The 27,799-nt window shown below is 35.7% G+C and overlaps 1 pseudogene; it reads right to left on the bottom strand.

Annotated features, from left to right (window-relative positions):
* Window positions 1-10,840: 10,840 nt before the first annotated feature.
* LOC122445085 lies at window positions 10,841-11,768 on the bottom strand (annotated as a pseudogene).
* Between the last annotated feature and the right edge of the window lie 16,031 nt (window positions 11,769-27,799).

Below are 27,799 nucleotides of genomic sequence, written 5' to 3'. Positions count from 1 at the left end.
AGGTATTTCTATTTGTCCTATTTCAGAGTTCAGCTCATCATTCCGTATATGCATACATTATTGATAGTATAATCTGAAATCTTGAACTAATTTGTTTTTAACAATTAGGCAGTATGGATTTTTAAGCACCAATACTTTCAGATATTACAACACACAGCTTGTTAAAGCATAATTCCTAATGTGCACAAACTTACAGACTAATTCAGAGGCAAGTGACTAGAGACCTATGTGGGAAAATGACACATTATTAAATAAATCAGGTGCCAAAACTAGCTTTTCATATGGAAGCTAATTGTACATACAGAGAAAACTTATACAAAAATAAACACATATTAAAGGTTTAAAAGCTAAACAAAGCAAAGTTTACCTCATATTTACTTTCCATTTAATAAAGGATGTTACTGTCTATATTTTGGGGTGGAAAGAATCTTCTTAACCAATCATCAAAATCCCAAATAGATATATTTGACAATTTCAAATTTGTCTAAGGACTTAGGAAAACATACCACAACAATAGACAAAAATAGTTTGTGGAAATTATTTAAATTTTAGCTGATATACACAAAGTTATATCTAAATTAAATAAAGATTTCTAAACAATTAGCTAATAAATAAAATAAAGAAAATTTTAACATAAAATATAAAAACAATTAAATGAAGACTATTCCTAAATGGGCAAAAAATATATGATCGAATGCTGAAGCTCACTTGTGAACAGAAAAGTAGGAACTGAAGAAATGGCTTGCTTATTAGAGCATTAGCTTAGGTTCTTGAAAATTATTCAATCAGGTCTACAGGTGCTATCTATTTTTTTGACAGATGAACAAACAGCATTTAGATAACATATTAATTGAATCTATCTTTTGATTTACAAATATCTGCCCATGATAATATCCTCAAATAATTACACTTGAAATTAATCTTTAAGAATGTCTTTGAAAAGGTAAATTTATTTCAGATAACTAGAGTATGAAAGTATCCAAAAAGACTGTTACAGAATAAAATCAATCTTCATATATTTAATACTCACAAATGAAAACTTAAAGCTTTGTTCAGAATTTTGTGTTTTAACACACTTCCTGGGTTACCTGTGTAAGGAGAATGGTGTTCACTCCACGTTCTGGGCTCTGGTGCCTTCTCTTTGTCCTTCATGCGCTGATGCCCTCTCTGGAAACAGACAGTGAGATATATGCACCATCACTGGACCTTGAACTGATTCTTTGTGACCAACTCCATGCTTGTAGAAAGCCTACTTCATCTCAGTCATTCAGAGAAATATTACTTTTCAAGTTGTTGAGGTTTTTAAAATTAATATAAATGTACTCTTACTTAAATACTCTGAATCTTAATTATAAAAAGAAATTCAGAATTTTCTCAGTTGTGAGAATTTGTCTTGATAACAAACATGTTAAAGCAATATTTTGATCAGAGAGAGAGAAAGCATCAAATTGTGACGTATTGCTTCAAATAAAATATTGCTATTTGTTCTTGTTTTTTTTTCATTTATTTTTATTAGTTGGAGGCTAATTACTTTACAGTATTGTAGTGCTTTTTGCCATACATTGACATGAATCAGTCATGGATTTACATGTGTTCCCCATCCTGATCCCCCTTCCCACCTCCCTCCCCATCTCATCCCTCTGGGTCTTCCCAGTGCACCAGCCCCGAGGACTTGTCTTATGCATCCAACCTGGGCTGGCGATCTGTTTCACACTTGATAATATACATGTTTCAATGATATTCTCTCAGATCATCCCACCCTCGCCTTCTATTTGTTCTTATACTAGTGAAAGTGAAATAGCCTTTGCAACATTTTGAGTCTCAATAAGTTCTGCTTTCCTGTCTTCTTACAGCATTGTTGAACTTTGAGTTTGTAAAGGATGGAGAATAATTTCACATATATACTTTATTACCTTTTGATTTCAATTCAGGAGGAAACTGCCGTGTGATTACTACTACAAACACTCTATGGGGTAAGCACAAAGGACCATAAACACTTTGCCTACATTTAACTACATCATGTATGATTGAGTCATTCAATGTGTGCATCTCCAAGGGTGATTTTGTCTAATTAAATTTATTGGGACCTTAACCATAATTTTGAGGTAGACTCTTTATCTCCAGGGATACCACCAGGATAATCACTGTATAGAACAGGAGTTATTGAACCCTGTCCTCTGGGAGAAAATCCTAAGAAAAAACTTGAGGTCATATCAACAAGATGGAAAAGTCCAGTCTGGGCAGAAATGTAATATGTAAAAATTTCCCTATTTAAATCATGTCCTTCAAGTTTGGCAGATCTCTAAGTTTAAGCTTTGTCTTTGAAGATGATATCTGAACTGATTTCCAAATGTGATGAATGAAAATTTCAGAATAAGTAATTTAAAGCTTATTTCAAATGCAAATAAAGTTTGTCACATAATTTCAGACAGGCAAGTTGATAGAATCAGAGAAGTCTTCCAAAAATAAGCAACACTTTAGTTGAGTTTTAAAGTAATTGATAGAACAAGAAAAGATGGCAAAGGAATTCTATGAAAAGTTACGCGATTTATAAAGTCACAAAGGATCTGTGTGTGTGTGTGTGTGTATGTGTCTGTGTGTGTGTGTGTGTTGACTGCTAGTCATGTCCAACTCTTTGCGACCCCACAACCGTATGGACTATGGGACTCAAAGCTCCTCTGCTCAATGAATTATCCAGGAAAGAATACTGGAAAGGGTTGTCTTTTCTTATTCCAGGACATCTTTCTGACCCAAGGATCAAACCCAGATTTCCTGCATTAACAGAAGGATTCTTTATCATCTGAACCACCAGGGAAGCCAGTAATACCTGAAACCCACTTAAATTAAATTACATCTTCAGTGTGAAAAGATCAAACTATGAATTTAGAAGATCACTGCCCTGGATCATCTCGGGACTCATTGAGACTTATTTCTGAAATCTTTAGTTTGATGTTCCCATTTCCTGACCAATAAATACTGATGCAGTCCAACGTCATTCTCACCTCTATAATAATTTTCAAATTTTTCTATGCAATATCTCCAATTTTGGACATCTGCAGCTGAGCATCAATTTAGATGCATAATCTAAAATTTTCCACAGTATAAAGGCGTTCTTCCCCATCTCGTTAAATGGTACTGCATTTGTTCAATGTCATTGCTCAGAAAAGAAAGCTCGCTGTGTTATTTATTCTTTTATTGATCTCCTATGACTTATCCATACCTTTTGCAAAGTTTGTTGTCTCTCCTTTCAAAATGTATCACAGACTTGATCATCTCCACCCCATTTCCTTCCTGGTCACTGTAGCAGCCTCCTCCAAGTATGTCCATGAAAATTCTGGCTTCTGACAACTTGTTATCCTAAAGCAGTCCAATGGTCCTCTTTAATTCTTGTTCCATTATATTCCTGCCAACTTCCACAGTGTTCAAAACTCCCACAGTGGATTCCAGTCTTATACTCACAGTTTATTGTATCACTTTCAACATTCACAGTAACAAGAATGGGAATCCCCATTTTCCTTTTGAAGAAACTAAGATTCAGAACATCTCATTAATTTCAGTAAGGTCACAAATTTTTAAGAGATAAAACTAGAATTGGAATTTATCTTCTTTCAAAATAATTTAACTTCTTAGAGTTATACAGTTGTCAAGCCTGATTCAGTCTTACATTGTGGAGTCTTGTTCACAATCTGAAGGAAGACCTTTTAAGTTACTCATTAAGTCCTGGAATTCTTACATCCAGAAGTTGAAAGACTGCATTATTACTTGAAGAAATATTTTATTTCATTCCACTGTCTATTTTCTCCAAAGAGTTTTCTGATTATTCATGGACTCTTTTATTTGCACTATAGATAATTTAAAAGAAGTTCCACAGTGCACAGGCAGAAAAAAAAAAAAAAAAGATTATCATGTTAAGATAATTTATTGGAAAGACCAGCCAATCCTAGGTTTCCATACTAAGACATCAGCCATTTCTAAGGGAAATTTATCTCAGTAATTTCTTCTCCTACTAACTTCAAAATAGAAAATACCCTTCATTTTTTCAGTCCCTCTCAGCCTCTCACATTGGTGTAGCCAGACAAGTTGACTTGAGATTCTTGTGCTGTATTCCTGTCATGTCTGCTTTAAGCCTCACAAAAGACCTACTTAGAAATTTATATCAGTTCTTAAAAGGATATCATCTTTTCCCCCATAGAGTTGAAGATCACTGGAAATTTATCCCTTACAATATTTAACATTAAATCTTAGAACCAACTGTAATATGTTTAAGACTGATTCTTCCTTAATTAAAATCACTGGGATTTTAAACTGAATTTTAAAAATAAATCTGTATGTAAAGATACTACAAACCACATCACACATTGATGTTAAAAAATGTGACAAGGGTAAAAAAAATGGCTACATTTTCAGATTACTGCCATCAACAACAAAATATCAGTCTGAACATTTTATTCCACTGGAAATTAATTTATCATGTATTTTCCCACTTGCCACAGCAAGGTTTTCTTTCTTTTTGCATGCATGTTTAGTTGCTCAGTTGTGTCCAACTCTTTTGCGACCCCAGGGACTGCAGCATGCCAGGCACCTCTGACCATGGGGATTCTCCAGGCAAGAGTACTGGAGTGGATTGCCATCCCTTCCTCCAGGGGATCTTCCCAACCCAGGAATCAAACCCAGGTCTCCCACATTGCAGGCAGATCCTTTACCATCTGAGCCACCAGGGAAGCCCTTTATTCTTTTTCTCTAGTACTCAATTAATTCTGCGTTGGTGTTTGGTTGAGTATATAAATATTTGCCATCAGTTCAGATCAATATCTAAATGTGTAACCAATTACTAAATTGAATTTAGTGTGTATATTTTAATACATAAATTATGCTATGGGTGGTGCTTCCCTGGTAGATCAGTGGGTAAAGAACTTGCTGGCAATGCAGGAGACCCAGGTTTCATCCCTGGGTTGAGAAGATCCCCTGAAAAAGGAGATGGCAACCCACTCAACCCAGGCAATACAGGCAACAGTATTCTTGCCTGGGAAATCCTATGGACAGAGAAGCCTGGCAGGCTACAGTTTTCAGACACGACTTAGTAACCATATCTTACACACACCATGCTATGTGTGAGGCCGTGGCAGTTAATAAAATAGGTGAAATCATATAAAAGTTTCTCCTTGCATGGATTTTATATTGTTGCAATAGACAACAAAAGAGAAGGGGACGGCTTAATAAAGCAGTTGCAGTCTTATCAATTACAAATAGGGACTTGTGGTGGGCACTTGTTATTTACCTCCATAAGGATTAGATCATGTGCTGCTGCCTTCAACACTTTCTGAAGGGAGTTCAGGGTGGAGGGTGAGGCACTCTGTTCTCAGGGGAAAACTGAGAATAGGTCTTCAGATGGTTAGATACTTTCAGGAGCTGATTTTATGAGTCAAATTTTCCTCATATCTAGAAAAGCACTAAATTTCTTCATGGTGAGATCTGGTCCTTGTGACTAGCAGAAACCTTCTGCAAAAATACATGCTGAATTGCACGAACTCCCCCTTCACCTAAATCACATATATAATGACCTCCCCTCCCCATCTCTTTGGAGCAAGCAGCTTCTCAAAGCTATCTAAGGTGCTGTCTCTCAGGATGAAATCCTCATTATTCTCCAAATAGCACTTGCAACCCTCACATTATGCATTTTTTTTAAGTCAGCATGCCTTTTTCAGTGTTTCTGAGACAAGAAATGGAGTACTGTGATAGAAATAAGAGGCATCCATTCTACCATGAATAATGTAACTAATCATGGCCAAACCTAAAATTTGTGCCTAAGATGAGATCCAAAAGACAGAAAGTGGCTGCCCTTAGAAGCACTCTTATAGGCAGTAAAATTAAATATTAGGTAATTAAGTGAAATTCTCTTATTTCAGAGATGAATTGGTTCATATGTAAAAACACTGAAAACTTCACAAGAATTTTTATTACAATGCTATGTTGCAAAGTAGTAGAGTGTGAGTCCTTGTCTTCTTACTGGTTTTAATGGAAAATTTGTCAAACTTTCAATGTTGAGTATGAAATGAGCTGTGGGTCTGTCATGTACAGACTTAATTATTATATTAATATATTGAGGTACTTTCTTTATCATCCAAATTTGATTAAAAATTATTTTACCATGAAAGGATGTTGATTTTCTATATTATCATTGAATAATACAAAGAAGAAAGTAAGAAAATATTCCATTTATAATAACATTGATAAGAACAAAATAATTGAGTAACATAAGCAGAGATGCAAAAGCCTAGAACAATGAGAACTCCAAAACATGTCAGAAAGATGTTAAAGGCACACATAAATGGAAAAAAGTTCATGAGCTAGATTATTTCATATTATTAAGATATCAAGATGACCTCAAGATCTACAGAGTCAATGCAATCTCTATGAAAACCCCCCAAATTTTTTTTTGGCGAAAATAGAAAAATCCATCTTAAAATTCATATGAAATAGCAAGGGACTCCAGATAGCCAAAATGATCACAGGTCTTCATTATAAAACATACTATAAAGTTATGGTAAAAATACTATAAAGTATTTTTTATACTATACTATAAAGTATTTTTAAAGTATACTATAAAGCATGTGACACTGGCATAGAGACAGACACACAAGTTGAAGTGGCCATGACGGTAGAATAGAAAGTCACTGAATTCATGTCCTCCCATAGAAACACTAAAATTGCAACTATTTATGAAGCTACTGTTGATGAGAATAATCTGAAGACTAGCGGACCTTCTATTACTAAACACATAAAACAGGAGCTACACAAAGACCAATAGGACTCGGGTATACAGGGTAGTCAAGTCTCATACCTCAGGCAGGCAACACATCTAAGGGGGACAGTCCAGTTGTAGAGCTTCTCCCAAGGGAGCATATGGGTCTGAGCCCCACATAGTGCTACTCAGCCCAGGGTTCCTACACTTGCAAAGTGAAAAAAATGAAAGTGTTAGTTGCTCAGTTGTGTCCAACTCTTTGCAACTCCGTGGACCATAATCCACCAGGCTGCTCTGTCTGTGGGATTCTCCAGGCAAGAACACTGGAGTGGGTGGCCATTCCCTTCTCCAGGGGAGCTTCCTGACCCAGGGATCAAACCTGGGTCTCCTGCCTACAGGCATATTCTTTACCATCTGTGCCACAGGAGAAGACTAAACGCCCCCTAAATTGTAGGACTTTGAAAGACAATGAGGATTCTTTTTCAGAGAACCAAAGGCCTGTAGAAAACAGAGATTTCTTATGGGTCACACACAAAATCACACACAGTCCAAGAAGAAATAGGATTCTAAGAGGAACCTGAGTCAGATAGCTTGCTGATATTGCAGAGCCTCCCAGGGAGTTGATCATTATGTGAATTTCTCATGAAGCCATTTTTTTTTTCTTCCAGTAATACATGTTAACACTATGGCATAGCAATGTGAAAAGCCCTATGGACATAGTACTTACTTAACTATTCAAGGTGCTAAATCTCATGCTCAAATAGAATGTCAATCTTCTCGATGACTGAATTGCTTGTTTTCAACTAAGCATCTCTTTCACCCAAGTGGCACTTCCTTTGAAACTCAGACATTTGAATTCCATTTCTTGAGTCCATTTTTCATGATGCCCATGAAGGTAATATATCTGCAGAAAAGAGATCATCAGATGACTTTTCCTTGACACTGGAGGGGTCACGCCTTAGTGACTGAGCATGAACACAAGCAAGAGAGAGGGATCAAGAGAGTGTAAGTAGCCTGGCAAATGGAGGTCAGCAGAGAAATTAAGAAAGAGAAACTGAAATCTGCCCCCCGCCCCACCGCCAAAAAAAAGTAATGCCTCAGTGACAGTCTTCACAATGCGACCAGTGGTCAGATCTGTGCTTTGATGTTTTCACGTCATGACAGGAGGAGTTCTATGAAGTGGGATGAATACAGGGATCCAACTCTAAGAGACTTCATATTCTTGCTTAACTTTATTGAGTCTCATTACCCTCTTGCATACAATGGAGTGACACTTGATCAATTAATACCTGTCCCTACGATACGAGTTAAAATTTGTAAAGAACTTGTCAAAATGTATGCCTCACAGTTGGCCTTCAACAATAGTGAACTCACTTTACTCACTTAATGCCTCCTAAAATTTTCACCAAATAAAAATTCCATATTAAAACAAAGTGTCCTTATACACCAGATCCAGACATTCTATCTCATTAACTTTTTAGGAGAAACATGACTATGCCCGATTTTTTTTTTAATGAATCAAAAGTAGTCACATGGTAGTTGCTCCTCAGGAGAGATTATCGGGAATGAGTGAAAAGGAATTTCTAAAGGAGATTTAAACTTACAACCAGCAAAATTTCACCCACTGAGATTCCATACAGTCTACACATCGTTCTTCAGTTCTGACACCTTCCAAGTTTTCTGTTGAAAATTTATAATGCATGCAGCATTAATTTTCTCATTCCTCCATTGAGCTGTGCTACAGCCCCTTAAAACACAATCGTTGGTCTTGTTTTCCATCTTCAAATCTTCCCTTTGGTCTTAGAGTAGAAACAACATTTACTTAAGTCTTCTCTATTCACTGCCTTTGGATTACTCTCATCTCATCTCCTCATCATAATAAACCACATATCATTTAGTCTTGATTTGTTGAAAGGTTTAATTCTCACCAGAAATTTCAAATGACCATTTTAATAGATTAAATGCTGATTCTATCATCTTCCAGGCCTAGACATTGTGAGAAAAAGTGCTGTTTCCTATGAATCTGAGATAATTATGCACAATTTACTAAATACCATTCAAGTGAGTTGTCTGTGGTATGTTTTTCATGTAGATAAAAAAATTATCTGTGATCTTAATGATTTACCTCTTTTGTGAAGATGGTGTTAATGTGTTGTAACTTTGTCTCACATGTTATGATATACTTCAGCAGTACAATTTTATTCATTTTTTGAAAGTTCGTTATACCACTTCACTTTTACAAAGAAACCTTAGTACGGTAATGGTAATCTTAAATGGAAAGGAATCTCAAATAGAATATACATATATATACACATATATATGTATATATATATATATATAAATCACCTTGCTGTGCACTTGAAACTTGAACAGTACCATGTTCAAGCATTACTGTATGTCAAATTATGGAATAAATAGCTCTAGTTCATCATTGAGTCTAAGAAAGTGACATCAGTGATAAGTAACATGGGTTTCTGTGTTGTAGTCAGAGAAGCTTAGATTTATAGTTATTAATAATGTAGGATGACCTGGTATTCACCATGTATATAGAGGAGCATTATAAATACTCCCAGTTTTCTGGAGTTAACTTTAAGCACTTGGTTTTTATGAAGAACAACATTAATACTTGATTTTACTAATTAAAAATAAAATGGGATTTTTGTTTTTACAAAAGCCAACACACAAGACTCCATAATCATACAAATGTTGGTGAGGTTTTAAATATTTCTTTTTTTATTGAAGCACAGTTAATTTGCAATGTTGGGTTAGTTTCAAGTGCACAGCAAGGTGATTTATATATGTATATATATATATATTCTATTTGAGATTCCTTTCCATTTAAGATTACCATTACCGTACTAATGTTTCTTTGTAAAAGTGAAGTGGTATAATGAACTTTCAAAAAATGAATAAAATTGTACTGCTGAAGTATATCATAACATGTGAGACAAAGTTACAACACATTAACACCATCTTCACAAAAGAGATAAATCATTAAGATCACAGATAATTTTTTTATCTACATGAAAAACATACCACAGACAACTCACTTGAAAAAAACTGAGTTAGAAGCCCTAGGTTGAAACTTTGTAAGGGAACTTCATTCTAGAGTTATAGGTCCTGGACATACTTTATGGGAGAAGCATGTGTGATGTGAGGCAAGTAAATCAGTAAACCTGTCTTGGTTTCAATTTGTTTCTCTGTAAATTGGGAGCAATGATAATGAAACTACCAGTGTTGGTTGTGGATAAACCAACTGAAGTGAATGTGCCTGGTGGATAACAAAGGGTTCACATAATGTACTCATATGAATCAGATCTACAGAGCAACAACTTTGGAAATTGACCATATGCTTTTCTGTTGAGATTTGAAAGAGATGTTTACTCTTGTTTCAAATGGTTCCTCAAGTCTTGGTATAAAAAATGAAAATGTTTTCTTTATATTTAATAAAAAATGTGAGCTATAGGGATATTTAAGAAAAAGAGAGCAAATTAACAGTAATTTCAAAATTTCTGCTTTATCTTCTCTGTTAAAAAGAGAATTAGAGCTAGATTGTAAAATATTCTTTCCTCCTTTTGTCACTGACTCTCACTTTGCTTTTGATAAATCCATAGTGAAAGGGAAAAATTAGCTATTATTCCCTCATTCAACTCCCTCTTAACCATGCTTTTACCCAATATTTCTATCCAATGTGCTTTACCTCAGGGTAAGTAAAAATGGGAAAAATAAATGAGATTAAGGTCTTATGGAAAAACCAATTTCATCAAAGTAAAAACATGAGAAATCTGAAAAAGCAGCAGTAAGACGCTGGAGAGAAACTTCTTACTCTACAATCATCAAACTGTGGATTTAATGTTCTTTTCATTGCCTATTCTGGACCTATGAACACTGAAACCTTGGCAGTGTACATTAAAATATCAGTTTACTTAAAATAATGCCTAGCCAAGATTAAAAAAAAAAAACAAGTGTTAGTTCCTGGATCTCCCTCTCTCTCTTTTTTAATGACCTACAAAATTTCTTACTTTTGTTTCACACTTTACAACAGGTATAGCCCTCTGAATGTATATAAACAATCATTTTCTTGGCACCATGAACAGCCTAAGTCACTCTCCTCTTCAACAAACTCCTCATGGCATTTTCACCTCTGTGTTTCTCACTGTGTAAATGATAGGATTTAACATGGCAGTGAGAACTGCAAAGAACATAGCCACAAATTTGTCCACAGGGTAGGTGACCCCAGGACGCATATAGGCGAATATACAGGGACCAAAAAAGAGCCCCACTACCGGGAAATGGGAGTCACATGTAGAGAGGGCTTTGTGTCATGCTTCAGAGCCATGGGATTTCAGAGAGTGCAGGATGACTGTGTAGGAGATGAGGAGCATGATAAAAAAAACTAAGCACATCCCCCCTGTGTTAGCTGCCACCACTGTACCAAGCCTATAGGTATCATTGCAGGCAAGTTCCAACAGTGAGAAGAAATCACACGTGAAGTGATCAATGACATTGGGACCACAAAAGGTCAAATTGACAATGAAAAGAATCTGCACGGTGGCATGCAGGGTGCCCCCAATCCAGGCCACCACCACCAGGAGCTGGCAGAGCCCCTGTCTCACGATGGTCTTGTAGTGCAGAGGCTTGCAGATGGCCACACAGTGGTCATAGGACATGGAAGTGAGAAGGATGATCTCTGAGCCTCCCATTATGTGTTCCAGAAAGATCTGAATCAGGCAGCCACCCCAGGAGACGGTTCTCCTCTGGTACAGCAGGTCAGTGATCAGTTTGGGGGTGGTGACAGAGGTGAAGATGCCATCTATGAAGGACAAGTAAGTGAGTGAGAAAGAAGTACATGGGAGCTGAAAGTGTGGGGCTGAGGGAGATGGTAATGATAATAAATAGATTGGCCAGCACAGTGAACAGGAAAATGAACAAAAAGACAATGAAGAGTATTTTCTTCAAGTGTGGATTCTGTGTGAGTCCCAAAAGAACAAAATTCAGTCACATTGTTGGGAGCCATGAGATTCATTTATGAGCTCCCACCTTCCTGGGGCCTGAATTGCCTACAAAGATAAAGCATGATACTTGTTAATCAGAAAAGAGTTATTGTCTAAATGCCTTAGAACAAAAACAGAGCAGTTATAGTGACTGTGGAGCATGTACTTGTTAGTTTTGCCCCATAGTTGCTTTAATGTTATTCTTTTTTAATTCTTCCTCCATGATGCTTTCTACCTCTTCAGACATCTAGTCTCTCTCACCTGTAAACATCTATTGGTCAACTTTTAACTTACCAAGAAAACATTGGGCTATCTACATGGGATCTGGATTCTTCTCCTGGCTCCAATTCCATGTGAGTCTGATAAGGCATCTTAGTGCTCCATACTTCTGAGCCTTCCTTCTAGTCAATTTACAATTTTCAATTCTCAGATTAATCCTGTAAGCCTAGAGTTACCCCTCAGATGTAAGATTTATTCCCTCTTCCATTAGAATTTGCATTTGAACCCTCAGCTTACTGTGGAAAGACGTCATCAATAAATATCTATCATAAGCAGGCATGTTATGGATTATATATATACATACATATATAAAAGTCTTTGACAACACATCCTTTCTGCTACCTATCAGAACACATATAGCATTCAACTGTGTTTCCTCACTTATCATAGTACCTGGCATAATATCTGTAGTGCTTGAAACCTATTAGATGATGACTAAATGCTTGGTGAATTGCCATTTTCCATGGATAAGTATACAACTGTTTGTCCTAACCATAAACTCAGGAGAAATTTAAGTGTTCTCATTCTCCAGCTCTGTTTATTATTACTTGATGAGAAACAAGCTTTTGAAAGGAAGCTGCATTCCAATTTAATAATTTCTGATACTCTTTCTGGGGTGAATGTGAAAATGATTATGGCATTTATTAATTGATTTTTTATTCTTTAAAACTTTGATCCACATACAATTTAACATTGTTATATTGTTGTAAAAATATAAAGCATGTTACAGATTCAGTAGACATAGATAAAAACACTCTTGCATAGGTGTTCAATACATAAGGATCTGTTAGGGAAAAGAAATCCTTATTTTCAAAGTTTTAAAATGAAAATTTCAATGTGGAGAACTAACTGAAATAGCTTGCCAGGTAAGATAAAGAGACAGATCGTGCACTATATGTATATACACAGACTAACACAAGTATATCAAATTTGTTGCATACTAATAAATACTTATTGCAAGTTAATTAAGTCAACAAATATCATCTCAGCCACTAGAAAAGCCCCCAACAGATATTTATGGGGTACTTAATCTGCATTTTAATGTATGTATGTTTACACAGAGTCGTAAAAAGAACCCTTGTTAATTGCCTATAATGCCTGATATTTTATTACCAAACAATAGCAGCTCATCCTACCTTGATAGGAATAACCTTCCCACTCCTTTATGTTTTTGCCAAATGCATTCTTATGCCTTCTTCTCCAGTCTTTCCATACTAGCTATCATTCCTGGTTCAAGGATACTGCATTACTAACAATGAAAAATTGGGGATATACATTTCCCAAAGAAAAGAGAAGAGAAACCATAAATATAATACAGTGTATTTTGAAAAAAAAAATTGTTTTCCTTTCAAGGATAAAGAATTTTATTTTTAAATTATCCAAAATGAAAAATTTATGCTTAAGTGGAAACAAAGTGCTGAAGCTTCATTATATTCCCTTATTTTGAATTGTGATCCCAGAAATGATCAAAAAAGATAAGAGTATATCAATACATAAAGCAGAATTAGACATAGTTATGTCTAATTGTTTTAGAAATAACTCTGAAGAAATAGAAATTACTTTTCCATTTTTCTTTGGCACCACAATATTCTTCCTAAAAATAAATTCTAATGGAAAATATTTTTGAAAGGGAAAATTCATTATTCACACTTATTAAGAGCTGTGAAAAATTTAGCTGTGTTAATGGAATGATTATCACTGGAGAAATGGTGTTTTAAAAAGTTGTGCAATATATTTGGAAAATTCTGATGTATCATTAAGTGGGGAAATTTTGGATGCAAAGTTGAAATATAAAATTATTCTAACTAATTATTCTTTTAAGTAATATATATATGCATCACTGAGAATAAATACACATTTTTACTTCTAAGTTGGTAACATTGTAGTTGAGCCTAATGTTCTGGATGTTTACTGAAGGAAAGATTTAAATCTCATATCAGTGAGGATGAGGGATGATTATATAATGTGTAAGATCATTTTTAAACCTGAGGGTCTATGATTATACGATTTCATGGAAAAAAAAAAAAAAATCTCACCTATGAACTTGTCGGACATAGGTCCATGACCAGGGCTTCAGGAAACTGTTAGTTTACCAAAAATGAGGTAAGTTGTAAAGTTAAAATGTCAACTAGCTCAGCTACAGAAAGTGTCTCTGTTGATTTATAAATGGTATCTTTGCATAAGATCTTCCTTTTGAGTCTTAAAGGTGCCATAGGTATCCTGTTTGTAGGCAAAATCTGTAAAGTTTCTTAACTGTGGCTAATTGGACCCCAAGGGTATTTCACCATCATTAACAAATTTTGCCAGCAACCCAAATATTTCATTTAAATGAACTTTAGAAGATAACTTTTATAGCACTCATCTTTAATTTTAATCTCCTCCTTAGGTTTACATAAAGACAAAGTGCTATGACAAAAAGTCAAGTAGAGCACTTCAGAATGCAGGGATTTAATTTAAAAATCAGTGAAATGTGGAGTCTACATATTGATTATTATTTATCTTAAATGTTTAGGTGGGTAACTATCTGATTATTTTTTATTGTATTTCATTTTAAATTTATCTATCATTTGTTCTAATCATATTTCTTAAAATTATTTTCAGATGTACTTTAAGTGATATTATGAACCCCGTATATTACTAATATTGGCACTTTATACTTGATAAAGTTTACAGTAGTTTTTCAAAGTAGTTATAACTTGTGTCAATTCTGGATTTAACATAAAAAAACATGAAAATAATTCCACTCCAGTTATATTCAAAGATGGAAAAATGAATTTATTTATCATTTTAAATTAATCTCTATTTAATAAAAAAGTAGGCAATAATATTCACAGTTAACAGCAAGAGACTGTGACAGGAAATAAAAATGTCATTTGCCAAGGGAAAATATGAAGCTCAGTCACTAAATCCTGGACCAAGACTCTGATCTCCAAATTATTATTTATAACTAATATGTAATGATACTCTTATGCTGCCACCAGCTGTAAAACCTATTGCAGTTAACTACTAAAAGAAATAAATAACATTATTTGAAATTATACTGTAAATCAATTGCATTCAATTCAACTCAGGAATGTAGAACCACACTCACTCAACATGTACAAATATTAATAAGAAAAAATTTGCACATAACTCTGGATTAGCTCCAGAGAATGTGTCACTGTGAGCATTATGTGTCATGAAAGAAAAGATTTAAGAAAACTGAAACCACATGACTGAACCTAGTTTGACTGGGCGCATAGTGCAGTAATTGTGATGACAGATGCCAAAGACAGTCTGAATGAGGAACTATAAAGGATGCTGTTGAAGTGTCATCATGAAAATGTCTTTAAACATTTTTTCAACTCTGGAATGAAAGAGAGTGTCAGCAGTCATCAAGACAGTATGGTACTGGAACAAAGACAGAAATACAGATCAATGGAACATAATAGAAAGCCCAGAGATAAAACCACGAACCTATGGACACCTTATCTTTGATAAAGGAGGCAAGGATATACAATGGAAAAAAGACAACCTCTTTAACAAGTGGTGCTGGGAAAACTGGTCAACCACTTGTAAAAGAATGAAACTAGAACACTTTCTAACACCATACACAAAAATAAACTCAAAATGGATTAAAGATCTAAATGTAAGACCATAAAACTCCTAGAGGAGAACATAGGCAAAACACTCTCCGACATGAATCACAGCAGGATCCTCTATGACCCACCTCCCAGAATATTGGAAATAAAAGCAAAAATAAACAAATGGGACCTAATGAAACTTAAAAGCTTTTGCACTACAAAGGAAACTATAAGCAAGGTGAAAAGACAGCCCTCAGATTGGGAGAAAATAATAGCAAATGAAGAAACAGACAAAGGATTAATCTCAAAAATATACAAGCAACTCCTGCAGCTCAATTCCAGAAAAATAAATGACCCAATCAAAAAATGGGCCAAAGAACTAAACAGACATTTCTCCAAAGAAGACATACAGATGGCTAACAAACACATGAAAAGATGCTCAACATCACTCATTATCAGAGAAATGCAAATCAAAACCACAATGAGGTACCATTACACACCAGTCAGGATGGCTGCTATCAAAAGTCTACAAGCAATAAATGCTGGAGAGGGTGTGGAGAAAAGGGAACCCTCTTACACTGTTGGTGGGAATGCAAACTAGTACAGCCGCTATGGAGAACAGTGTGGAGATTTCTTAAAAAACTGGAAATAGAACTGCCATATGACCCAGCAATCCCACTTCTGGGCATACACACTGAGGAAACCAGATCTGAAAGAGACACGTGCACCCCAATGTTCATCGCAGCACTGTTTATAATAGCCAGGACATGGAAGCAACCTAGATGCCCATCAGCAGATGAATGGATAAGGAAGCTGTGGTACATATACACCATGGAATATTACTCAGCCATTAAAAAGAATTCATTTGAATCAGTTCTAATGAGATGGATGAAATTGGAGCCCATTATACAGAGTGAAGTAAGCCAGAAAGATAAAGAACATTACAGCATACTAACACATATATATGGAATTTAGAAAGATGGTAATGATAACCCTATATGCAAAACAGAAAAAGAGACACAGATGTACAGAACAGACTTTTGGGCTCTGTGGGAGAAGGTGAGGGTGGGATGTTTCGAGAGAACAGCATCAAAACATGTATATTACCTATGGTGAAACAGATCACCAGCCCAGGTTGGATGCATGAGACAAGTGCTCGGGGCTGGTGCACTGGGAAGACCCAGAGGGATCGGGTAGAGGGGGAGGTGGGAGGGAGGATCGGGATGGGGAATACATATAAATCCATGGCTGATTCATATCAATGTATGACAAAAACCACTACAATATTGTAAAGTAATTAGCCTCCAACTAATAAAAATAAATGAAAAAAAAATTCAAGACAAAAAAAAAAAAAAAAAAAAAAAAAGAAAAAAGAAAGAGTGTCAGATCAGAGAATCATCGTGTATTAACAAAGTCATCATTCCAAACCTCATAAAAGATTGAAATCCATTCAAAATGGCTCATAAAGCTTCTAGTTAAGATTCTACCATGCTGGATAGAAATTACTTTAGAATCCATACACCAGTCTAGTACATCACCCAAATCCCTAGAGTAGCACCGAATGGGAAGAAAATAAACTTAGATCTAAATAAGTGAAGGTTACCATGAAAATAGCTTTTCAAAAGAGGAGTTCTGAAGTTATAGGAAACTGCAGTTCCAGGAAAGCCTGTATCCAGGATACCGATCCAAAGACAGAGTGGTTTAAAACCTGGAAGGACAGCAACATAGAATCTCAAACTTGAACAGTAAATCTGAATGAAAACAGGAGAAATTATATATGGATCTCTTCTTAGTCGATCAGGAACTAATCAATAGTTGAGGTGTGGTCTGACCTACGATAGTGTCAGGACCGATTTCACAAAACCTGGTACTGCCAAAGTGTTCTGATGGCAGCTTCGTGAGCTTCAATAAGTAGAGGGACATAGTCTCAAGATAACAAAGCACTCACGCACCCATATTGTCTTAGTCCAATCCAAGGAAACTTTCGTCCCAGGAACACATCTTCTAAGTTGTTTACCAGATATGGAAAAATTCTGATAAGTGGGTTGTGTTTTCATAGCTCTTCCAGTTTTACTTTTAATAGAAGTAGAAGCAAATCTAATAATATTTATGGCAATAAACATTTTATCTTGAGCCAGAATCTCAGAACTTGTAAACATCTTCTAATTCGCCTAAGTAAACTACTTGTGGAACTAGGGGAAACTGCTTAAGGTTATAAAAGAAGATGATGGCACGGTGTGGAATAAAAATCACATCTCCTCACAGACATAGAGAAGAGACTTGTGGACACTCTGGGGGAAGGAGAAGGTGGAATGAATTGAAAGAATAGTACTGAAATATATACATTACCATGTGAAGAATAGATAGCTAGTAGGAAGTTGCTGTATATAACACAGGGAGTTCAGCCTGGTACTCTATGATGACTTAGGGGGTAAGATGGGGGTAAAGCAGGAGGGAGGCTCAAGAGGGAAGGAATATATGTTTGTTTATGATTGATTCACATTATTGTACAAGAGAAACCAATGTAACATTGTAAAACAATTATCTTCCAAGTTAAAAAAAAATAACAAAACCTGAAGGACCTTCTCTATATAACACAGAGATCTATACTCAATATATTATAATAACTTATAAGGGAAAAAATCTAGAAAAGGATATATATATATGTATGTGTGTGTGTACTTTGCTGTACATCTGAAACTGATGTGACATTGTAAATCAACTATATTACAATAACATAAACAAATAAATAATATCTGAAGAATCAAGCTTAAAAGCCAAAAAAAAAAAAAAAATTAAAAAATCATATCCCCTGATCCTGAAGCTTTCCATCATGTTTTCCTTACCATAATATGCTTTCTAAATATTTTTACATCACAGAGTCCATTGTTTTATTCAACAGGCCAACATATGGTACCCCTGAAGAGGGAAGTTGGCTCCTTCAAAAGAGGGAAATACAAACCCATCTATGACATATAGACACATTTGTATTTTGATAGAAGACTTCATTTTTGAAAATATCCAAATTTAATTGATAGCAATCTTACAAGTGAGGTAAGTTTCTTAGGTGAGAAATACTTTGATCAACTATGAACTAATGACTTTGGCTTTGTTTCTATATACCCCTTATGAATGATCTACTAAACCAGTTTTCAAAGAGAATTCCAGATTCAAGGAACCTAAGCCAACTTTATGGTAGGGAAATTGTTCTACAAATATGTTTTACAGTGTGCTTTTGGAAAAAAAATCTGCATTTAATTGTTACTAATAATTGTCAACATAATAATGTTTCATTTCCTATGGCATATAATCACAACAGTTTTTACATAGCATACAGTAATCAAATATTCAGTTCAGTTCAGTTCAGTCACTTTGCAACCCCATGAATCGCAGCACGCCAGGCCTCCCCGTCCATCACCAACTCCCGGAGTTTACTCAAACTCATTCCCATCGAGTCAGTGATGCCATCCAGCCACCTCATCCTCTGTCGTCCCCTTCTCCTCCTGCCCCCGATCCCTCCCAGCATCAGGGTCTTTTCCAATGAGTCAACTCTTCACATGAGGTGGCCAAAGCATTGGAGTTTCAGATTCAGCATCAGTCCTTCCAATGAACACTCAGGACTGATCTTTTGGATGGACTGGTTGGATCTCCTTGCAGTCCAAGGCACTCTCAAGAGTCTTCTCCAACACCATAGTTCAAAAACATCAATTTTTTGGTGCTCAGCTTTCCTCACAGCCCAAATCTCACATCCATACATGACCACGGGAAAAACCATAGCCTTGACCAGACTGACCTTTGTTGGCAAATATTAGCCCTACAGAATTCTTTGTAATGTAAAGATCACAGGATGTGAAGTAAAAGTATTTGGATTAAAAGTTGATTTATGTATTCTATGATCTAATGATTTAAGCTTTCAGATCCTCAATTTTTTTTCCTTCAAATGACAGCACTAAATTTCAATTTTATATTTCTGTCGAGACTATTTGAGAACAGTTTAAAATTTTCACATCACATTAGTTTAAATAAATACTAAATTAAATTTTTATAATCACTGAAAACTTTTATTAGAAAGAACAAGAAATCAAATATAATTTTAAATATTAGATATATTAAGTGTATGCCAAAGGAGCATTGGAAAGTATCTTCTTTCTATTTTATATTCTAGATACCAGTAGGCCAAACAGTTTTCTGAGTACCAATCACTTATACATGCAGGAAGATTATGTAAGAGTGTAATTAGAAAGGAAAATTTTCAATCACTACAAATCAAGAGCCTTGGTTCTGATGAAATTCTATCTTTTTTCTGATACCTTTTGAAATAGTTGAAATACTATCAAATTTGAATTTAGAAGTATTCAGGTCTGAATACTAGTTCCGTCTCTGATATTGGATGGTTTATTTAACTTTCTTGAAGTTCATTGTTCTTCATCTATGAAATGGGAATAATTGTAATAATACCTTGCACAGGTGTATAAGTGTCAAGTTAAAGGTATGGGAAGAGCTTTATAGTAATAATATATGAAAATGTAAAAGTCAAGATAGAAATAAAATATTCATGTTGAGTCATTTATTTTCTGAAATTGTATTCCTGCTTAATAGCATTCTAATGGCATTTCTGACCTCTGTATTCCTTGCCGTGTAGATAAAAGGGTTTAACATGGGGGTAATAAGAGTATAGAATACTGCTATAGCTTTATCCATGGGAAAAGTAGCTACTGATCGCAGATACATAAATATACAAGGCACAAAGAAGAAAACTGTGATGTGGGAGCTACAGGTAGACAGGGCTCTTTTCCTCCCTGCAGAGCTGTGAGTCCTCATGGAGCAAAGAATGAACACACAGGATACCAACAATATTACAAAAGTGATCACAGGGATTACCCCACCACTGACCGCAACCAAGAGACCAGCAAGGAAAGTGTCAGTGCAGGCAAGTTGTATCAAGGTGAATATATCACACATGAAGTGATCCATTATGTTTGGACCACAGAATGGGAGCCTGAAAATGACTAGGATCTGTCCAAATGAGTGGAGAAAACCCACTGCCCAACACACCCCCACCAGGAGGCAGCATGTGCGGTGGTCCATGACAGTCACATAGTGCAGAGGCCTGAAGATGGCCACATAGCAGTCAAAGGCCATGACCACAAGGAGGACAATCTCTGAAGCTCCCAAGAAATGTTCAATGAAGAGCTGTATCATGCAGGCACTGAAGGAGACAGACTTTGAATCAGAGAGCAAATTGGCTAGCATTTTAGGGATTATGGAAGAGAATAGCAGGCATCTATGAAGGACAAGAAAGCCAGGAAGAAATACATCAGGGAGTCCAAAGTCTGGCTGCAGATTATAGTAACCACAATGAGCAGGTGACAGTGACAACGTAAGTGATAAGTAACACCAAAAACAGAATTCTCTGCATCTGAGGATTCTGTGTAAGTCCCATTAGAATGAATTCAGTCACATTCATCTTGTTTTCTTTTATTGTAATTCTGAAGATAAATTTAGAAGTGGAGAATTAACCTGCAAAAACAACATTATCCACAGCAATGTGATGAGAAGTTAACATTTGGGCTTTCAGGTAAGTCCAAAGTGTTTTAATAATAGAAGCTATTTTTTTTTCCATAGTGCAAGACAAGAAACGTGCTATATTTGCTATTTTATAAAGAAAGTGAAATTTTGAAGCTGTTTAATTCAGTTTATTACAAGGATGCTCAAAACCTTCTTGCACATCTTCTGACAAGTGGTCCTTGAGTCTTTGTTGGAGGACATCCCGCCACAGGGAGCTCACCAGGCATTAAATCTTATTGCTTCTCAGCCAGTAAAAAAAGTTAAAAATATTATTAAATATTAAAAATATACTCATACAATTATTGGTTCTGGTTCTGCACATTGATGATACATAGATTAAATCTAATCTACCCCCCTCTTTCATTTAAAAACCACTTCAATTAATCTAAGATAAAATGTCTGTATTTGTCTTCTTCACCTCTTTATCACCATTACTTGGTTCAGTGTCTGACATACTGGTGTTCGATAAAATCAAGTGAATAAGTGCATTGGAAGACTCTCATCTGGCTTTTGTTTTGTGTTTTCTTTTGTTCAAGCCAACTGCAAAAATAGTACTTACTGTCTTAACAACAATAACAACAAAAAACTGAAAAACAGTTGGAAGGATAAACTCCTTTCACCCAGTGAGATCTCTCACTCTTTCCACCCTGAGCGGTTTTCTTCCCTTGTCTGCACCAACCGTCTCCCTTACCTTCTGGCCAAGGAGCGCAGGGGAGAATAAAAGAAGAAATGTCATGGTGCTCACTGACCGGGTTTGTTATTATGGCCTGTCAATGGTTGGGTGACTTGAACTGAGGCTGCATCCATTTGGATGGACCTTCTGGGTTTCTGAGTGCTCTGTCTTCCATGCTCTCCAGGTCCTATTATGGTGATGCTTCCTGCTCCTATTAGTCCAGGTGGTACTATATCATCTTGTTAATTTTCCTCAACTCTCTCCATACCTTGAAAAGTCAATATTTTCAACTTGCTTTAATCTCCCACTTTGTATATGCTGTTTCTTGTTAAACTTCAAAGGATGTGGAAATTTTATGTTTTTTTAAGTGCAAAAATATAAGTGTGAAAACGCTTTTCTCTGTATAAATCTGTTTTATTCATAAGGCATCAGTCCCTGTTTTATATAAAGCTGATAAATAAATTTAACTTTTTCAGAAAAATATATTGTGAAAGACTAAAATGCAACAAAAATAAAGATGTATGTGTTATCAGTAGCATTTCCTTTGGAATCATAGTTATATGGGATTTATATCTTTTACTGACAGTAAGCTATTTTACAGTTATTGAGGTAACAGACAACTGACAAGAATGGATGTAATTATTTTCCATAGATATACTAATATTGTCAGATGCAAGTTTGATTGATTTCCCTGATCATTAGAGATAAAACAAATCTTACATTTATTTATAAAATCATTACATACCTCTGATTGAACAATGTTAAAAATGGTACACTGAATTTGCCTTTTGACTGTGATTATATCCTACTAATTCTCTCATTAATCAATCAGCTAAATAAAATTTCTGTTATGTGTTATACGTTCTTTTCATGTTTTATGAAAATCCGATTTCACTTTTCAAAAAAGTCTTTTTCCTTTGGATATTGTAATGAGAAATGGAAACTTTTCTGCCATAACAGGAAACAAAGGTGTCACAGCCCTCAGCAATTGCAGCCCCCCAATGTGAGATGGAAAAGGTCAGTTTTCAATCCAATCCCAAAGAAAGGCAATGGCAAATAGTGTTCAAGGTACCATACAGTTGTCCTCATTTCACATGCTAGCAAGGTAACGCTCAAAATCCTTCAAGCTGGCTTCAGAAGTACATGAACTGAGAACTTCCAGATATACAAGCTGGATTTAGAAAAGACAGAGGAACCAGAGATCAAATTGCCAACATCAGTTGGATCATAGAGAAAGCATGGGAATGTCAGAAAAGCATCTACTTCTGTTTCATGGATTACATGAAAGCCTTTGACTGGCTCACAACAAACTGTGGAAAATTCTTAAAGAGATGGGAATACCAGACCATGTGACCTGCCTCTTTAGAAACTTGCATGCAGGTCAAGAAGCAACAGTTACAACTAGATATGGAAAGATAGACTGGTTCAAAATTGGGAAAGGAATATGAAAAGCCTGTATATTGTTACCCTGCTTATTTAAATTCTATGCAAAGTAAATCATATGAAATGCCAGGTTGGATGAATCACAAGCTGAAATCAAGATTGCCAGGAGAAATATCAACAACCTCAGATATGCAGATGATAACACTCTAATGGGAGAAAGCAAAGCAAAGAGGAACTAAAGAGCCTCTTGATGAAGGTGAAAGAGGAGAGTGATAAAGTTGGCTTAAAACTCAGCCTTCCAAAAACTAAGATCACGTCATCCAGTCCCATCACTTCATGGTGAATAGATGGGGAGAACTGTAAACAGTGGCAGTCTTTATTTTCTTTGGCTCCAAAATCACTGCAGTCATTGACTATAGTCACAAAATTAGAAGATGGTTGCTCCTTAAAGAAAAGCTGAGACCAACCTAGACAGTGTATTAAAAAGCAGATATATCACTTTGCTGACAATGATCCATATAGTCAAAGCCATGGTTTTTCCAGTAGTCATGTACAGATGTGAGAGTTGGACCATTAAGGAGGCTAAGCAGTGAAGAATTAATGTTTTTGCACAGTGGTATTGGAGAAGACTCTTGGGAATCTCTTGGGCTGCAAGGAGATCAACCTATCAACCCTAAAGGAAGTCAACCCTGAATATTCATCGTAAAGACTAATGCTTAAGCTGAAGCTCTAATACTTTGACCACCTGGTGTGAAGAGCTGACTCACTGGAAAAGAACCTGATGCTGGAAAGATTGAGGGCAGAAGGAGAAGGGGATGACAGAGAATCAGATGGTTGGATGGCATCACCAACTCAGTGGATATGAGTCTGAGCAAACACCAGAAGACAGTGAAGGACAGGGAGGCTAGGCATGCTGCAGTCCATGCGGTCACAAAGAATCAGACAGGACTGAGAGGCTGAACAACGAGAATGTGAGCTTGTGAGCCCTGAGGAAATTCTGGAAGAAAAGAGTACCTACCGTTTTAGGATCCTCAGAGAACAGCCATTTCCTAAGGTAAAGGAAGTTTATGATGTGAAAACACAGGTAACTGGACCCAGATAGCTGAGGTGCATATCAAATGAGAGATTTCAGTGAATCCAGCCTCTTGCATCTTCCCATACATAGGACAGTGGTAAATTCCTTAATGTATCTGGTTTCTTTAAGTAACAGTAATCTTTTGATGATCCCAACTACCTGCCCTTTGTTGCAAAGCTCCTATAGAGCCTAGCTCCTCCCTTGCTTCCTCAGAGCAGTTTCTCAGGGCTCTCTGAAACAATGTCTCCTGGGCTACAGTCCTCATTTAGGCCCAAGTAAATCCTTACTAGCAACACTTATTTGCAAATTTTTTTCGGCAATAATAATGACATTTTAGAGAAATAAGCTAAAATACTCAAAAAGTCTATGTATTTTTGCCTTGTGGGTTATTTCATCATATATTTTCTGGTTTATTTTCTTTTTGATTCATTTCTACATAGTCAATTTGTAGAAATCTCCTTCAAAGTTTGCTGTGAAGTAAAATGGTCCAACAACTCTTTCTCATCTCTGTATATTTCTGTGGTATCCAAAATATTACAAGTTCTGAGATGATAAAGGACTAAGGAAATGAAGCCTATTTTCCTCTTGAGAGATGTTATTACTGGGCAAATTACAAAGTTCTTCCTGAAGGTTAGCAATTATTAATATAAGTAATGATCAAAACCTAATATTGCTTCATATATGCTAGGCATTGTGTGAAGAATTTTATAAATTATCTCATTTAAGAATTGTTTTGAAAACATTATATGTGGTTGGAAGATAGAGAAACTGAAACATGGAGAAGTTCAGCATTGTACTCTAGCACATGTAATTACTGAGGAGCAACCCTGAAAATACATTTCAAAACTCTCTGATCTCAAGTCTTGATCTTGACCCTGAGCCCACATTATCTCCCATGTAAGAACTCACCAAATATTTAGCAGGAGACTTCTTTAACATCCATCTTTCAACAAAGGCTTTCAGAAGACTATTTCTTAGTCTAATTTGTGGAAACATTAAAAAATGAATTCAAAAAACCCTTAGGAATTTCAAAGATGTCAACTTCTTCCACTGAGAATTGTCCTTCTCCTCTCTCAGGAAACTTTCTAATTATACAGGCATTTTATTTATTTATTTAGTCAGTTAAATAACATATAATCAACCCTGCCCATATATCATCTGCCCTAAATTTCTTATTTAGAATACTATCCTACATTTAGCATTTATTTTTTGTAATCATAATTCATACTTAATTTGTAAATAACTCAAAGATAAATACATAATTCCTAACTCATAGATAGAAAAGCTGAGAATTAGAGCATTTATTTCACTTCTCCAGGATGAGGTAATCAGTATGTAATAGAATTAAAAGCCTGCTTCTGCTGTTTCAGTTCCAAGCTGAATTTAAGAGCTCTCCAAAATCAGAAGCTTCTGGGAAATGTTGGACATGCTTCACCATAAACTGAATAATTATCTTGGATTTCATATTATATTATAAATGAGGTTTTTGAGAAGTCAAGTGTATAGAGGCCAGCATTAGGTCCACAAATAAATAAACAATTAATAAAATATTAGTCATTGAGAATTAGGGGTTTATTAGAAAGTATATAATTCACTCTTTTCATTGTGCTTACAAAGAATCTGAAACCCAGGGTAGGAAAGGGGCATTTCTAAAAGTGCATATTTGGATACTGTCAGATTAAAGATAAGAATTCAGATTTTCTAAATGCAAACTTGTTTTATCTTTTCCCTATGGGATTAGCCACTATTCTCACTTGAAATAAGGTAATTTCAACAAAAGACATTGTTTTCTTTGTGTAATTGTTCATGTAGTTATTTCAATGAGCTTCATTGTTTCCCAAGTGAGAACTGCCTAAGGAAATAAGAATGTTGAGAGCTCATAACCAAATACAACCTTTGACTCAGTTCTATAGGATTTTCTCATGTAAATAGAAAATACACAAAGTAAAGACTTATTATACAGGTTTTTTTTTAAGCTTCCATTTTCCATACCGGTTTAGACTGTGTCTCCACTTTATTCTTAACCCACAAAAGTAAATTAAGTTGTAATAGTAAGACTAGAGTACTTCCTGCATCTGTCAAATCGCCTTGGTAGCACAAAAATGTGGTGCTTTTTGCTCATTACTTTGGAAAGATAGATTCATTTCAAATATGTCTATTCAGTTCTCTAAACCATCAGGGAACAGATATGGAAATGCTTGCCCTCTGTAGAATATACATAGTTCACTAGATATGTAGAACTGGCCACTAGGAGAGCACTGAGTAACTATTCTCTCACTTTGCAGAAATTAATAAACAGAAACCCAGTGAAATAGAGTTGGGAGACCAGAAGACATAGCAGCATAGCAGAGCCCAACAGGAAGAAGAAAGACTCTTTTTCTTCCTGGAAACATCTCAGCCAATGAAAAGTCATGTGTTTTTTATTTACTAGTGTCCCCTCAACTTTCTTTTCCCTTCTACAAAAGCATTTACCTTTCTTTGCCTGTGGGGGTAATTGCACATGGTTCATCATGGTTACAGGCTCTAAATTGCAATTCTTGCTGATCCCGAATTAACTCATGCTTGCTGGAGAAATATTTGGCATCCTATATGTTTCAGGTCAACAACTATCAATCAGCTTTCTGACCAGTGAAGGATGTGGCAATATGCCACCTGGGACTGAGGGTTAGAATCCATCTCAGGTAATCTCCAGAAAGATTTGAGCATTTCTATTTGCTAGAGTATAGTTACCTTAGTAAATGGCCACAGATCTCTCAGAGAAAGGTTAGGTTGAAGATTTGCACGACCTATATGTGCTGACAGCTGTAACTCAAAAATATCTGATATCTTCTTTAGTCAAATAATCTCTGGATTTGGAAATTATCTAATTCTGGCAATTGGATGAAGAAATATGTTTTTTCTTTTATGACTTGAAACTTGGTCTTTCAATTCAGACCTCTATTGAGCATAGTCAATCTGTATTTTATCATCATCACCATCCATTATCAATAACACCATATATTAATTGCTTGGGTTTCCATGACAAAATACTGCAGACTGCATAGCTTAAATACAAGTCATTCATTTTTTTCACAGTTCTGGAGGCTGGATGTCCAAGATTAAAGTGACAGCAGGATGGGTTTCTGGTGAGGCCTCTCTTCCTGCTTACAGATGGCCTCCTTCTCACTCCATTCTCTCAGGGCCTTTCCTCTGAGCAAACATGTGGACTCTAGTTTATGTTCCATTCCTCACTAGGACACCAGTTCTATTGGATGAGGCTTCACCCTATGACCTCATGGAGCACTGCTTGTTTCAATTGCCACTGCTCAAGGCTTCCCAGCCTACATGGGCATATGAGTGAGGAAACTGATTACATGACTTCAGCCTCAGCCGGTTTCTGACTGCAAGCTTATGAGAGATGTTGAGCTTAAAGTACCCAACTGAACTAATCAAATTCTTGATTATAATTACTTGAAACAGTAAAGTGAGAGTTAGTTTTTTAAACTACTAAATTTGGGAGTGATTTTTTTTTTTTTTTTTTAA

Source organism: Cervus canadensis, chromosome 7, assembly GCF_019320065.1.
Source record: "Cervus canadensis isolate Bull #8, Minnesota chromosome 7, ASM1932006v1, whole genome shotgun sequence".
NCBI lineage: Eukaryota > Metazoa > Chordata > Mammalia > Artiodactyla > Cervidae > Cervus > Cervus canadensis.
This window is presented reverse-complemented; position numbering and strand designations above follow the sequence as displayed.